General features: G+C 38.6%; 3 gene segments (V, D, J or C); 2 read left to right on the forward strand and 1 right to left on the reverse strand.

Annotated features, from left to right (window-relative positions):
• The first annotated feature begins 5,182 nt into the window (after positions 1 to 5,182).
• LOC306708016 (Ig kappa-b4 chain C region-like) lies at positions 5,183 to 6,510 on the forward strand. The segment is given in 2 exons: positions 5,183 to 5,214; positions 6,033 to 6,510.
• A 1,883-nt stretch (positions 6,511 to 8,393) lies between these two features.
• On the reverse strand, positions 8,394 to 8,875 carry LOC306708484 (Ig kappa chain V region 3547-like). The segment is given in 2 exons: positions 8,824 to 8,875; positions 8,394 to 8,716 (listed from the first exon to the last, which is right to left on the reverse strand).
• Positions 8,876 to 9,561: 686 nt separating this feature from the next.
• On the forward strand, positions 9,562 to 11,333 carry LOC306707909 (Ig kappa-b4 chain C region-like). The segment is given in 2 exons: positions 9,562 to 9,622; positions 10,835 to 11,333.
• Positions 11,334 to 12,773: the final 1,440 nt, after the last annotated feature.

The raw sequence follows: 12,773 nt of genomic DNA on the forward strand, positions 1-12,773 counted from the left end.
TTTTATGATCAAACCAGATCCTTGAACACATCTTATTGGACTTCATGTAATAATTTAGTATCAAACATGAATATAGTTTACTCTATCGATGGAGATCGATCTCCAACACTAAAACACGTTCAGCTCACCGTCTATTCCAGTTGGACGGATTTATTTCACTCAAGTTCATGTAGATGTGAGTTCTCTGAAGATCTTCATGCTGCACTTTAACAACTTCTCGTCCACGTTGACTGAAACGTTGAGGTTGAAAGTTGAAGCTTTGCAATTAAAACTATTTCACCACAAGGTCCATTCAGTAGTTTTCCTGTTGGGAATTTGAAAATCTACATTTCAATGACAACTGGGCGACTCCTTCTGCTGAGGATGTGACTGAAGGCTCAACAGCAGTTAGTGGACGTTGAGAAGAGATTTATTTGATGTTTTCAAGGTGAAGAATGAATATTAAACTCAATGTATTTGTTGGATTTTTGAGTTGCATGTTAGAGAAAATGTGTTTTTGCATATGTTTTATATACATTCAGATCTAGGAAGATAATATTTATGTTTTCAAGATGGCTTGTCTTAATTCTTTGGTAAATCAGATTAGAACATGTGACTATAACAGGATATGAATGGATGATGAACAGCTGGAGTAGAAAGAGTAATTTGATGAACATCAAGATAAGTTTTTGTCATTGAACTTCTTGTGATAAATGTTCATTAATGGTTACAGCAATATCAGTGAAATACTCTAGACTCTTGATGAAGTTGTACAGCGTGTATGTGTGTGTGCGTGTGATTGTGTGTGTGTGTGTGTGTGTGTGTGTGTGTGTGTGTGTGTGTGTGTGTGTGTGTGTGTGTGTGTGTGTGTGTGTGTGTGTGTGTGTGTGTGTGTGTGTGTGTATGTGTGTGTGTGTGCGTGTGTGTTCAGTGAAGTGTATCAGTCTCTGCAGTAGCTTCCAGCTGCAGCAGTCAGTTCAGTTTCTGTTCAGTCTGACTGAGGGAGGTTTTTGTACGACGCTTTTTCACTGTGTGAACACACTCTGACTGTTGATAACGTGAAAACTCTGACAGTAGTAAACTGCTGCATCTTCAGTCTGGACTCCACTGATGCTCAGAGTGAAGTCAGAGTTTGATCCACTGCCTGTAAAACGACCTGGAATCCCTGATTGTCGAGTGCTAGCAGCATATATGAGCAGTTTAGGAGTTTCTCCATCTCTCTGTTGGTACCAGGCTAAATAGTGCCCATCGCTATCGTAATAAACCTTCGGACTGGTCCTACATGTGATGGAGACGGAGCCTCCCAGAGCAGAGCTCACTGCTCCAGGCTGAGTCACTGTGACCTGGCCTCTGGACTCTGAGGACACAGAGACAAAAACATAAAGCAGCGTCACGGTTTAGTCGGCTTCATTTCAGAGGGACGGATGTTCACAGAGGAGAGGAGTTTGATTCTCTGGACTTTACCTGTGAAGCAGCAGCAGAGGAGAGTCCAGATGAGGACGCAGATCAAAGTCATGTTTTTGATGAGGAGGATTTCTGTGTCTTCTGTTGTGATGAAGGACAGCTGTCAGTCATCCAGTGTTCAACTCTCAGGACTTTAAACTCTCCCAGAGCACTGGAGCATGGTGCTGCTGATGCAAAGTGGCTCTCTATGGAAATGCTGTGACTGACTCCAACAGGGACTTGGATTACTGTGATGATGCTGTTTATCAATGGATCAATCACTTCATCAGAGTATTGATCAGGAATGTGTCAGCGCTCATTTATAAGAGTCTTTGGTTTGAGTTTGATGGAAACATTTTCTTCAGGAATGTTTTGTTAATCTCCCTAATTCACTACAACACACATCAACATCACTGTGGAATGAATTAAACAAAATAAATATTGTTTTTAATCATCATAGAATAAAATAAACATTAGTTTATGATTATTATTTACATTTGGCAGGATTTGTTGTAGAGTTTTTCTTGAGGAATATCTTGATCAACCATCGATTGGTTTCACTGAAACAGAAGTTAATAATGCTCACAGATGTTTAGAGGCAGGACACATATGCAAACACACAGAGTCAGTGAACTGTAGCTGTCCTCAACACTTCATCATGTTTCCTCCTCTCTGCTGACAGCTTTGACTGTTTCAATGATCCATGATAGAATGTGTTAAGAAACAAAGAACGTTCATTGGTTTACATTAGCAGTTAAGGTGAGATAAAAATGAAAACAAGAGATGTTTTAAACAAGGATCTGTTCACTTGGTTTTATTATAAACAAACTTTCTTCAGGGTTCACATGTCATGTCCCGCTCTCCTCTAACGTTATTTGTTTCCAGTTTTCAGTTATTATTCCCTGTTTTATTTTGCTATACTCACCTTTGTCTCTCATTTCAGAGACTTCACTTCCTGTCCTTTTGTGGTTCCCACCTGTGTGATTGTCTGCTTGGCCCTGATTGATTTCACCTGGCCCTCGTTATCACCCTCCTTTCAGACTATCCTGTTCTGCGGTCTATCGAGGCCCTACTCTATCATTTGCTTTGGTTAACTTGACCTCTGTTAACTCTGATTTAATATCAACTCAGAAAATATCACCCGAACAAATTCTACCCTTCAACTTTCTCTCATGACTAAGTTTCTATTTTGATTAGGAATTCCCTGCGGCAGTAAGTAAGGTATTTAATTTATGTATTTATACAAAATAAATCTATTTTTGGGGGATTAGGCCTTATCTGACCTCTGCATCCCAACCGCTCGTTATCTTCACGAAGGCGTCCAATCACCAAAGACTTTGCACTATTCAAATGTTATGCATGTATAATAAATGATTGTTAAATTCTGATGAAGTCTCTCCTCATTGAACTAAGATCAGTCCTGTTTTCCTGGGCAGTGAATAATGTTTTCCATGCCTTCCCATTCACTGAATAAAATCCTCATGTGATGGTAATGATTGTTCCAGGTTTAAGAAATCCCTCAGTTGAAAGCAGGGAAAAGAGTTATGTTGTGTGAAAAACAAAGTTTTTGGTTTCCAAAACACGTAACAATATAAATGTATGGTCGTCATTTTTATTCTTTTGCAAGTGACCCTGGTATAAGCGGGATAATGACGTGGACACTAGGACAGTCCGACGTGCAGCTGTATTACTATATATAAAATCTAATAATTTGTTTGTATTGTGGCTGTGTGCATAACTCTCACATCACATTGGGTTTGATAGGGACTATTTCTTTCCATAGAAACTATGAAAAAAACTGTTGATGGTGAAGTCTGTGGATTTTCCAAAGTAACAGGAAATTATCTCTGGGATGGGAAGTTTCTTTCAAGTTGTACTTTTACCATAATCCATTCACGTTCACTGACTTATAAGTGTCAGTATATGAATCATAACTATCTGCATGGCTTGGAATATAACACTTGTGATTTGGATGAACTGCTTGTGCTTGAGTCTTTTATTTCTCTCTGTAAGAGGTTAAGTTAAACATTTTCATATGTAGACATGTAAACTCCAATTTTTGGATTAAACTTTGTAATAAAATAAAAGAAGAGTGAGTGAAGCAACAATACCTGTTATGATTACTGATCAGATTAAGGGACTAAAAGAAGGAAAGATGATGATACTGAGATGTATAAAAGGAGGTCATCTGCAAAGAAGCTGATTTTATGACGTGTGACTGAGATGAGAAGTCTGAGATGTTGTTGCATTTCTTGATGGAAGAAACCAGAAGTTCAATTTAAAATGTAATAAGTCATGGAGATATAAGATTTACATCTATTGGTTCATTATACAAACACTTGTACCAATTAATATGTAAACTTATAACAGATACAGGAGGTGAACTGTGAAGTCTGTTCTTTGATGCTAATGAGATGTGTGTGTATGTGTGTGTGTGCGTGTGTGTGTGTCTGTGTGTGTGTGTGTGTGTGTCTTCAGTGAAGTGTATCAGTCTCTGCAGTAGCTTCCAGCTGCAGCAGTCAGTTCAGTTTCTGTTCAGTCTGACTGAGGGAGGTTTTTGTACGACGCTTTTTCACTGTGTGAACACATACTGACTGTTGATAGAGTGTAAACTCTGACAGTAGTAAACTGCTGCATCTTCAGCCTGGACTCCACTGATGGTCAGAGTGAAGTCAGAGTTTGATCCACTGCCTGTAAAACGACCTGGAATCCCTGATTCTCTAGTGCTAGCAGCATATATGAGCAGTTGAGGAGTTTCTCCATCTCTCTGTTGGTACCAGGCTAAATAGTTAGAGCCAAGAACATCCTGACTGGTCCTACATGTGATGGAGACGGAGCCTCCCAGAGCAGAGCTCACTGCTCCAGGCTGAGTCACTGTGACCTGGCCTCTGGACTCTGAGGACACAGAGACAAAAACATAAAGCAGCGTCACGGTTTAGTCGGCTTCATTTCAGAGGGACGGATGTTCACAGAGGAGAGGAGTTTGATTCTCTGGACTTTACCTGTGAAGCAGCAGCAGAGGAGAGTCCAGATGAGGACGCAGATCAAAGTCATGTTTTTGATGAGGAGGATTTCTGTGTCTTCTGTTGTGATGAAGGACAGCTGTCAGTCATCCAGTGTTCAACTCTCAGGACTATAAACTCTCCCAGAGCACTGGAGCATGGTGCTGCTGATGCAAAGTGGCTCTCTATGGAAATGCTGTGACTGACTCCAACAGGGACTTGGATTACTGTGATGATGCTGTTTATCAATGGATCAATCACTTCATCAGAGTATTGATCAGGAATGTGTCAGCGCTCATTTATAAGAGTCTTTGGTTTGAGTTTGATGGAAACATTTTCTTCTGGAATGTTTTGTTAATCTCCCTAATTCACTACAACACACATCAACATCACTGTGGGACGAATGTAAACTAAAATATTGGTTTTAATTAATCAGAGTATTAAAGAAACATTAGTTTATTATATTTTTTTACATTTGGCAGGATTTTCTTTCGGAATATCTTCATCAATCATCAATTGGTTTTACTGAAAGTCAAGTTAATATTTCTCATAGATGTCTAACATTTCACAAATAAATTGTTAAATACATATGTATCATTTCTGAATCAGTTTTAATCATTTTAACCAGTTATAACATAAACTGTATGAACTGTGAATGTGTTTGTTGAGTGTGTTTGTGTCAAAGTCAGAGAGCGTGTCTCTCTACAGTGAGAGGTTTTTGTACGGCGGCTCAATGACTTTGTATCACTGTGGTACACGTTCGGTGGAGGAACCAGACTGAACGTTAACTGTAAGTACAATTGACTCCTTTAATAACTTAATTATACATGTATTCTATTTAATGTCATAGCTGTAAAGCTTACTATAACATTTTCTCTGATATTTAAAATCTTATATATTTGTAACAATTCTTGAAGTCTTCAGCGTCGATAGCTCGATGAAAATCCACTCCAATGAATAATCTTGTTAAACAAAACTTTTAACTTTAAGTTTATTCATTATCATAATTTCACTGTAACTACTCTACATTAATTTTCATGAAGAAAATATTTTTAAAAGTTAAAGTTTTTGATATTACGGCTAAAGAATGACTTTTATTCATTTATTTTTTGTTCAGTGTTTAATGTGGTTATGATTCCATTTTTCTCCCAGACTGATGATTGTAAAGCTATTAAACATGTCGTATGAGTTTGAAAAGATATTTCAGTCGTTAACAATATGAATTATGTGTCAGTAATGAAGCCTGACTGTTCAGTGATGATTGCTGCTCACATGAAGAGAACAAACACATGTCATCATGTTGAGGTTTAGGATTAAAAAAAGAAATACTTAAGATACTTAAAACAATGAAAGACTCACAATCTTCATCTTTATCGTGATATTTTGAACTGTGAAACTCAGAAAGTTTAGTTCAAGAAGGTCAGTTTAGATGTTTTATCTTCAGTACTGAAACCTGTCTGTTGTCATGGTTCAGCAGTGATGCCTGTCTGTTGTCATAGTTAATGAGCTCAGAGAGGGAAGTGAAACGTTTGAGATCAGTTTGATCCAATCTGAGGAAGACCAACAGAACTACAGCCTCATATGAACTTCATGAATCTGTCTCTGCAGTGGGTCGAGTCGTCCCCACCCTGACGGTGCTGCCCCCCTCCAGTAAGGAGCTGCAGCAGGGGAAGGCCACGCTCATGTGCCTGGCCAACAAGGGCTTCCCCTCAGACTGGAGTCTGGCCTGGAAGGTGAACGGCAGCAGCAGCAGCAGCGGGGAGGAGAGCAGGAGCCCCGGGGTGCTGGAGAAGGACGGCCACTACAGCTGGAGCAGCACCCTGAGGCTCCCTGCAGACCAGTGGAGGAAGGTGGTCTCTGTGACCTGTGAGGCCACCCAGGGCTCCCAGCCTCTGCTCTCAGAGACACTGAGCAGAGACCAGTGTTCCCAGTCCTGACCTGACTCACTGGGACTCTGCTGCTGCTCTCAGTATTCACTCTCTCTCTCTGTGTTCCTCATTAAATGTTTCAACATATAATGGTTTCTTGCTTTTTGTATTATTGTTTGTTTTAATTGTTCAAAACAATAAAAATTTCATCAAATAGTCATTTCTTTGTGCTTTTTATTAATAGCGCAGACATGACTTATTTCTGTGACGTATACTTTCTTCTCAGGAATACTAATTACAATAAAGGATGAAGCCTTCATAATTACAACAATATCCTTATTTTCTATTCACTTCTTCATACTTTGAGGGGAAAATGTTCTCCATGGTTGTTTCAGGTTTGATCTGTTATGAATTAACTTTGGTAACGACACATCATTAAAAGCATTGTGATGAAAACAACTACGTTTTCTCACACCACTGAAGTCTGCTCTGATTATGACTCATGTGTTGTAAGAATTTAACTTAATTGCTTTTATTCTTTTAAATATCTGAATGCATTTCAGAAAAGGGATTAGAAATAAAAAGCGGGATATCATCAGCATCAAATGAAAGAATTGATTCAACAAAATGTTTTAATGAAAGAGATGACAACACAGTCTGTGTGGAAATGATCCATGAAATCACAGGAGACTGGGTTGATCACTGGGTCAGATAACCAACATTTCAAAACTTTAGGTGATGATTTTTAGAAGAACTAAAGGGATTATGTTCACGTCACATCTGATAAGTCTCTCAGTGCAGCCGAACAGTGTTTAGCTGGTTTTAAAGGATGAAAGGAAGCCATTGGAAAAGAAGCTGTCAGTTTGTCCTCCATGTTCTCCTCTACATCTGTCCTGCTATGATCAGAGCTTGTTGCTTGTACATCTCTAAAGGCTTAAAGGTGCCTTTGTGGCTCTGGCTTCAAAACGTTTGAAGTGTTACACTAAAGATTTGAGGAAGTTGTGGTAGAAAGCAGCTAAAGGCACATGTTAAGAGGGACTTTCCTTCTTTTGGTGCATTCTTACATTGTGACTGTATTTTATGTGTTTTGCTTTTACATGTCATAACCTGCCATGCTCCGTGTTCTTCCTTTGTTTCATTCATATCATCTATGTGTAGTATTCCACCTCTCCTATCGTTTCACATCACTTCACTTCCTGCCTTTGTATTTTTTCCCGCCAGTTTTGATGATCGGCCCCGCCCTGATTAGTTTCACCACTCGTTAGCCCTGCACCCACCAGACCTCCTGCTCACCTGTTCCCACTTCTCCTTTACTCATTCACTGTTCATACCAGCCCAGTTTCTTTGTTCCTTGTCTTTGTTGTATCATTCGTTTGGAGTGTTGCTGCCTGTTTCCCACCTGCTGTTTCTTTCCTTGCTTTTGGACTCCATGGCAGCAGCTGAATAGGAAAAAGAAATGACGTCCTACGTTTATTCTAAACCACTTTCCCTGTGATGGAAAATGTCACAAAGTTATTGGAAAAGTTTAAAAAACAGCTACGGTGCAAAGAAAATCCAACTGCACCTTCACTATGCTCCAGTGGATTCATATTTAGTTTTTAAATAAGGATTCCTGTCCAAAAGAGAATCCCTCCTCCGTTGCTATTTATTGAATTGTTCCATCTTCCTCCTCATCTGTATCTGTGTTGGGTCCTTATCCTGCTACCTGCTCCCCAAATCCTAACATCATCTTTTAATAACAAGTTAAAATGTAGTCTGGTCTAAATCAGTGCTATATATGAAGCTGTTCTTGATTACTTTCTGACAAAAAAGATGCAAAGTGTTCATTATGAAATGCAAAGTCATGTTTAAAAATCATTTTGTTAGGTCTGTAAATATGCTGTTAAAGATAGAGGAGGTGAAGAAGAGTCATCTATCAACTAAATGTGTGTGTGTGTGTGTGTGTGTGTGTGTGTGTGTGTGTGTGTGTGTGTGTGTGTGTGTGTGTGTGTGTGTGTGTGTCTTCAGTGAAGTGTATCAGTCTCTGCAGTAGCTTCCAGCTGCAGCAGTCAGTTCAGTTTCTGTTCATTCTGACTGAGGGAGGTTTTTGTACGACGCTTTTTCACTGTGTGAACACATACTGACTGTTGATGTAATGATTACTCTGACAGTAGTAAACTGCTGCATCTTCAGCCTGGACTCCACTGATGGTCAGAGTGAAGTCAGAGTTTGATCCACTGCCTGTAAAACGACCTGGAATCCCTGATTGTCGAGTGCTAGCAGCATATATGAGCAGTTTAGGAGTTTCTCCATCTCTCTGTTGGTACCAGGCTAAATAGTTAGAGCCAAGAACATCCTGACTGGTCCTACATGTGATGGAGACGGAGCCTCCCAGAGCAGAGCTCACTGCTCCAGGCTGAGTCACAGTGACCTGGCCTCTGGACTCTGAGGACACAGAGACAAAAACATAAAGCAGCGTCACGGTTTAGTCGGCTTCATTTCAGAGGGACGGATGTTCACAGAGGAGAGGAGTTTGATTCTCTGGACTTTACCTGTGAAGCAGCAGCAGAGGAGAGTCCAGATGAGGACGCAGATCAAAGTCATGTTTTTGATGAGGAGGATTTCTGTGTCTTCTGTTGTGATGAAGGACAGCTGTCAGTCATCCAGTGTTCAACTCTCAGGACTATAAACTCTCCCAGAGCACTGGAGCATGGTGCTGCTGATGCAAAGTGGCTCTCTATGGAAATGCTGTGACTGACTCCAACAGGGACTTGGATTACTGTGATGATGCTGTTTATCAATGGATCAATCACTTCATCAGAGTATTGATCAGGAATGTGTCAGCGCTCATTTATAAGAGTCTTTGGTTTGAGTTTGATGGAAACATTTTCTTCAGGAATGTTTTGTTAATCTCCCTAATTCACTACAACACACATCAACATCACTGTGGGACGAATGTAAAATAATATATGTTGTTTTTCATTTATCATAGAATAAAATAAACATACATTCATTACAATTATTTAATTTCAAAGGAATAATTGTCTTTCTTTAGGAATATCTTGATCAATCATCAATTTGTTTTAGTTAAAGACCGATTAATGTTGCTCATAGATGTTTAAAATTAAACAAATAAATTGTTAAATACATATGTATCATCTCTGAATCAGTTTTAATCATTTTAACCAGTTAATACATAAACTGGTTAAACTGTGAGTGTGTTTGTTGAGTTTGTTTGTGTCAAAGTCAGAGAGCGTGTCTCTCTACAGTGAGAGGTTTTTGTACGGCGGCTCAATGACTTTGTATCACTGTGGTTGACTTTTGGTGGAGGAACCAGACTGGATGTTGGAAGTAAGTCAAATGTTTGAATATTTATTTATTTCAGAAGTCATTGGTCTTTGTATTCTTTTATATTCAACAATGTAGAAACAAATAGTTGTCTTTTAATTTTGATGGACGACTTTCTCGACTGTTATGTTGCACGAAGAGACAAAGTTCAGTTCAGCAACAGAAATTAAAAAAAATAATTGTTAGGAAAGTAAAATTTTAAACTGGAGATTAAATCATAACTAACAACTTCAATGGTAAAGTTGCATCTTGAGTGTTTGTAGGTTTAGTTCAGTCTGTCAAAGTCAGAGAGCGTGTCTCTCTACAGTGAGAGGTTTTTGTACGGCGGCTCAATGACTTTGTATCACTGTGGTGGACTTTTGGTGGAGGAACCAGACTGAACGTTGGAAGTAAGTTTCTGCACAATAATACTAAATTAATTATTCTAAAGTCATGTTTTAAATGTAGTTTCTGGATGTTTGAGGCAGATAAATATATCTTGTTTGAATCGTACACTTTTAGGATTCATGTGTTTATTTCTCCTCCTTCATCATGGAGACTAACTCAGAGCAGCTTTACTAAACATGTGTTTACTCATTCCTCTCCTACTGAAACTCAAACAGCTGGAAATGTAAAAAAGATAAAACTTCTACAAATATTTTAAAAGTTTGGGTTCATTTCTACCTCAATTAAAACTGTTTTAAAACAAATTCAGAATCAGAATGATTCAAATAAAATTGAACAGAGTGAAGATAAAGATACGTATTTGAAAATGTGCAAAACCTCTTCATTGTGTCAAATATTGTTTAAAAATTTTTAAATCTTTGAACAGTTTTTAATGATGACTGACATCCACATGAAGAACGTTTGATTGTAGTCACTTCATGTTCTGAACTTGTTTATGTTTCCACTAAATATTTTAAAGTAATGTTTAATTTACGTTTTTGATGATAAAGATTTAATATTTGTCCACATGTTGATGTTTTATCTCCAGTGTAGTTTGATGTATTTCAGCTCATTCTGTATGATGATTCTCTCTGTGCTGATATGCATGAGAGGCTTCTTAAAGGGAAGTGAAACAATGTGTGAGTGAGTGACTGGTGGAGCAGAAAGAACATCTGACAGAAACTCCTTAAAGGAGAAAATCACCTCTCTCACAGTAAAGGTGTCCAAGTGTCTGGTGTTTGATTGACAGCTGTGTGGTCCCTGTCCTCTAAGCTGATTGGTGTCTCCTAGGTGATGTCCGTCCCACCCTGACGGTGCTGCCCCCCTCCAGTGAGGAGCTGCAGCAGGGGAAGGCCACGCTCATGTGCCTGGCCAACAAGGGCTTCCCCTCAGACTGGAGTCTGGCCTGGAAGGTGGACGGCAGCAGCAGCAGCAGCGGGGAGGAGAGCAGGAGCCCCGGGGTGCTGGAGAAGGACGGCCACTACAGCTGGAGCAGCACCCTGAGGCTCCCTGCAGACCAGTGGAGGAAGGTGGTCTCTGTGACCTGTGAGGCCTCCCAGGGCTCCCAGCCTCTGCTCTCAGAGACACTGAGGAGAGACCAGTGTTCCCAGTCCTGACCTGACTCACTGGGACTCTGCTGCTGGTTTCACTCTGATGCTTTCAGTCTGTACTCTGTAACTCTTGATGTCTCTTTATCTCTTTCTTTCACTCACTCACTGTCTCAGTTCATGTTTCATTGATCAAGTGTTGTAATTCAGGTTGATTTTAAACAATAAAGAACTTTTCATGAAGAGAATTGTTTCATGTATTTTTTTATGCAAGAAACAGATGTTGCTGTTTCAATAGTTCAATAAATTCTAGAAAGATTGAGTCTTAAGAGTCTAAAATGATCTAATTCTTCAGAAAACACATTAAAGTTAATTTAATGCAATGTTCAATGTTCTTTTATATTTTGAACACAAAACAAATGTTGCTGCTAGTTTTGATTATTTTACTACAATAAAGAACTTTTCATCAAATTAGTTATTTTCATGCATGTGTTTGGAAAATAAACCGATTTTGCTGTTTTCATAGTTCCATTTATTCTGGAAACATTCAACACAGTCTAATGTTTAAAATGGCTTCGACATTTCTTCAGAAATAATGTAATAATAGTATAATGTTGTGTTTAATATTGTTTTCATTTTTAAAAACAAAACAATTTGATGATCAGTACTTTGAGGCTACAGTGACGCTGACATAATATAATTAAATCTATCCTTTATTCAAGATTCCTTAAATATTTTATGACTTTAATCTGCTTCATTACTCTGATTGGAATTATATTTCTTTGTATCAAAGCTGAATCTTAAATAGTTTGAGGAAAATTAGATATACTTTATGAATACCAAACATTAAGTTCGTCATTGGTAGAAACTCTCTCATGGAAACAGAAGTTTCCAGAAAGTATAATGAATATGAATAAACTACAAAGTCTTAGAAGTTGTCACTGAATGTGAATCATGAAGTATGACATCATCAGCATATTAAATCATCATCGCATCAGAATCAGCAGTGTGATCAAAATATAACATAAGATGTGTTTCACTATGAACACAACATCATTAAAACAAACTCAATGTGTTTATGTTGGTTGGAAAAGTTACATTTTTGACTTCAAATAAGTTTTAAAATATATTTGAATTACTTGAAAAATAATCTTTAGAACACTTGAAAGTAAATATTGTATTTCAGAGCCAAAGATCTAGAGTTCATGTTCCCTTTATTAACTTATCTACTGTTCCACTCAGGTTTGATGAGACTTTCATTGTAATGATTAAAAACCTATTTCAACAAGATTACCTTTAAAACTGACTCGAGTATAAATAGTATTCTGTTGAATCGTCTTCATTGTCAGTCAAACTTAAAGTGTCTGTATTTATGTGCAGCTGTTGAGTCAGATCAGTTCCTCTTCAGCTGAGGAGGTTTTTGTACGACGGTGTATCACTGTGTGAACGGATAGCTGTAACGCTGCTGACAATAATAATCTCCTGCATCTTCAGTCTGAATTCCACTGATGGTCAAAGTGAAGTCAGTTCCAGATCCACTTCCACTGAAACGACCTGAAACTCCAGTCTGACGATTTGTAGCGTCATAAATCAAAAGTTTGGGAGATTCTCCAGATTTCTGAAGGTACCAGTGAAGGTAGCCACGAGCACTTGAACTGGCTTTACACCTGATGGAGACAGTC

The sequence above is a fragment of the Pholis gunnellus genome, assembly GCF_910591455.1.
Source record: "Pholis gunnellus genome assembly, chromosome: 16".
NCBI classification, from domain to species: Eukaryota; Metazoa; Chordata; class Actinopteri; order Perciformes; family Pholidae; genus Pholis; species Pholis gunnellus.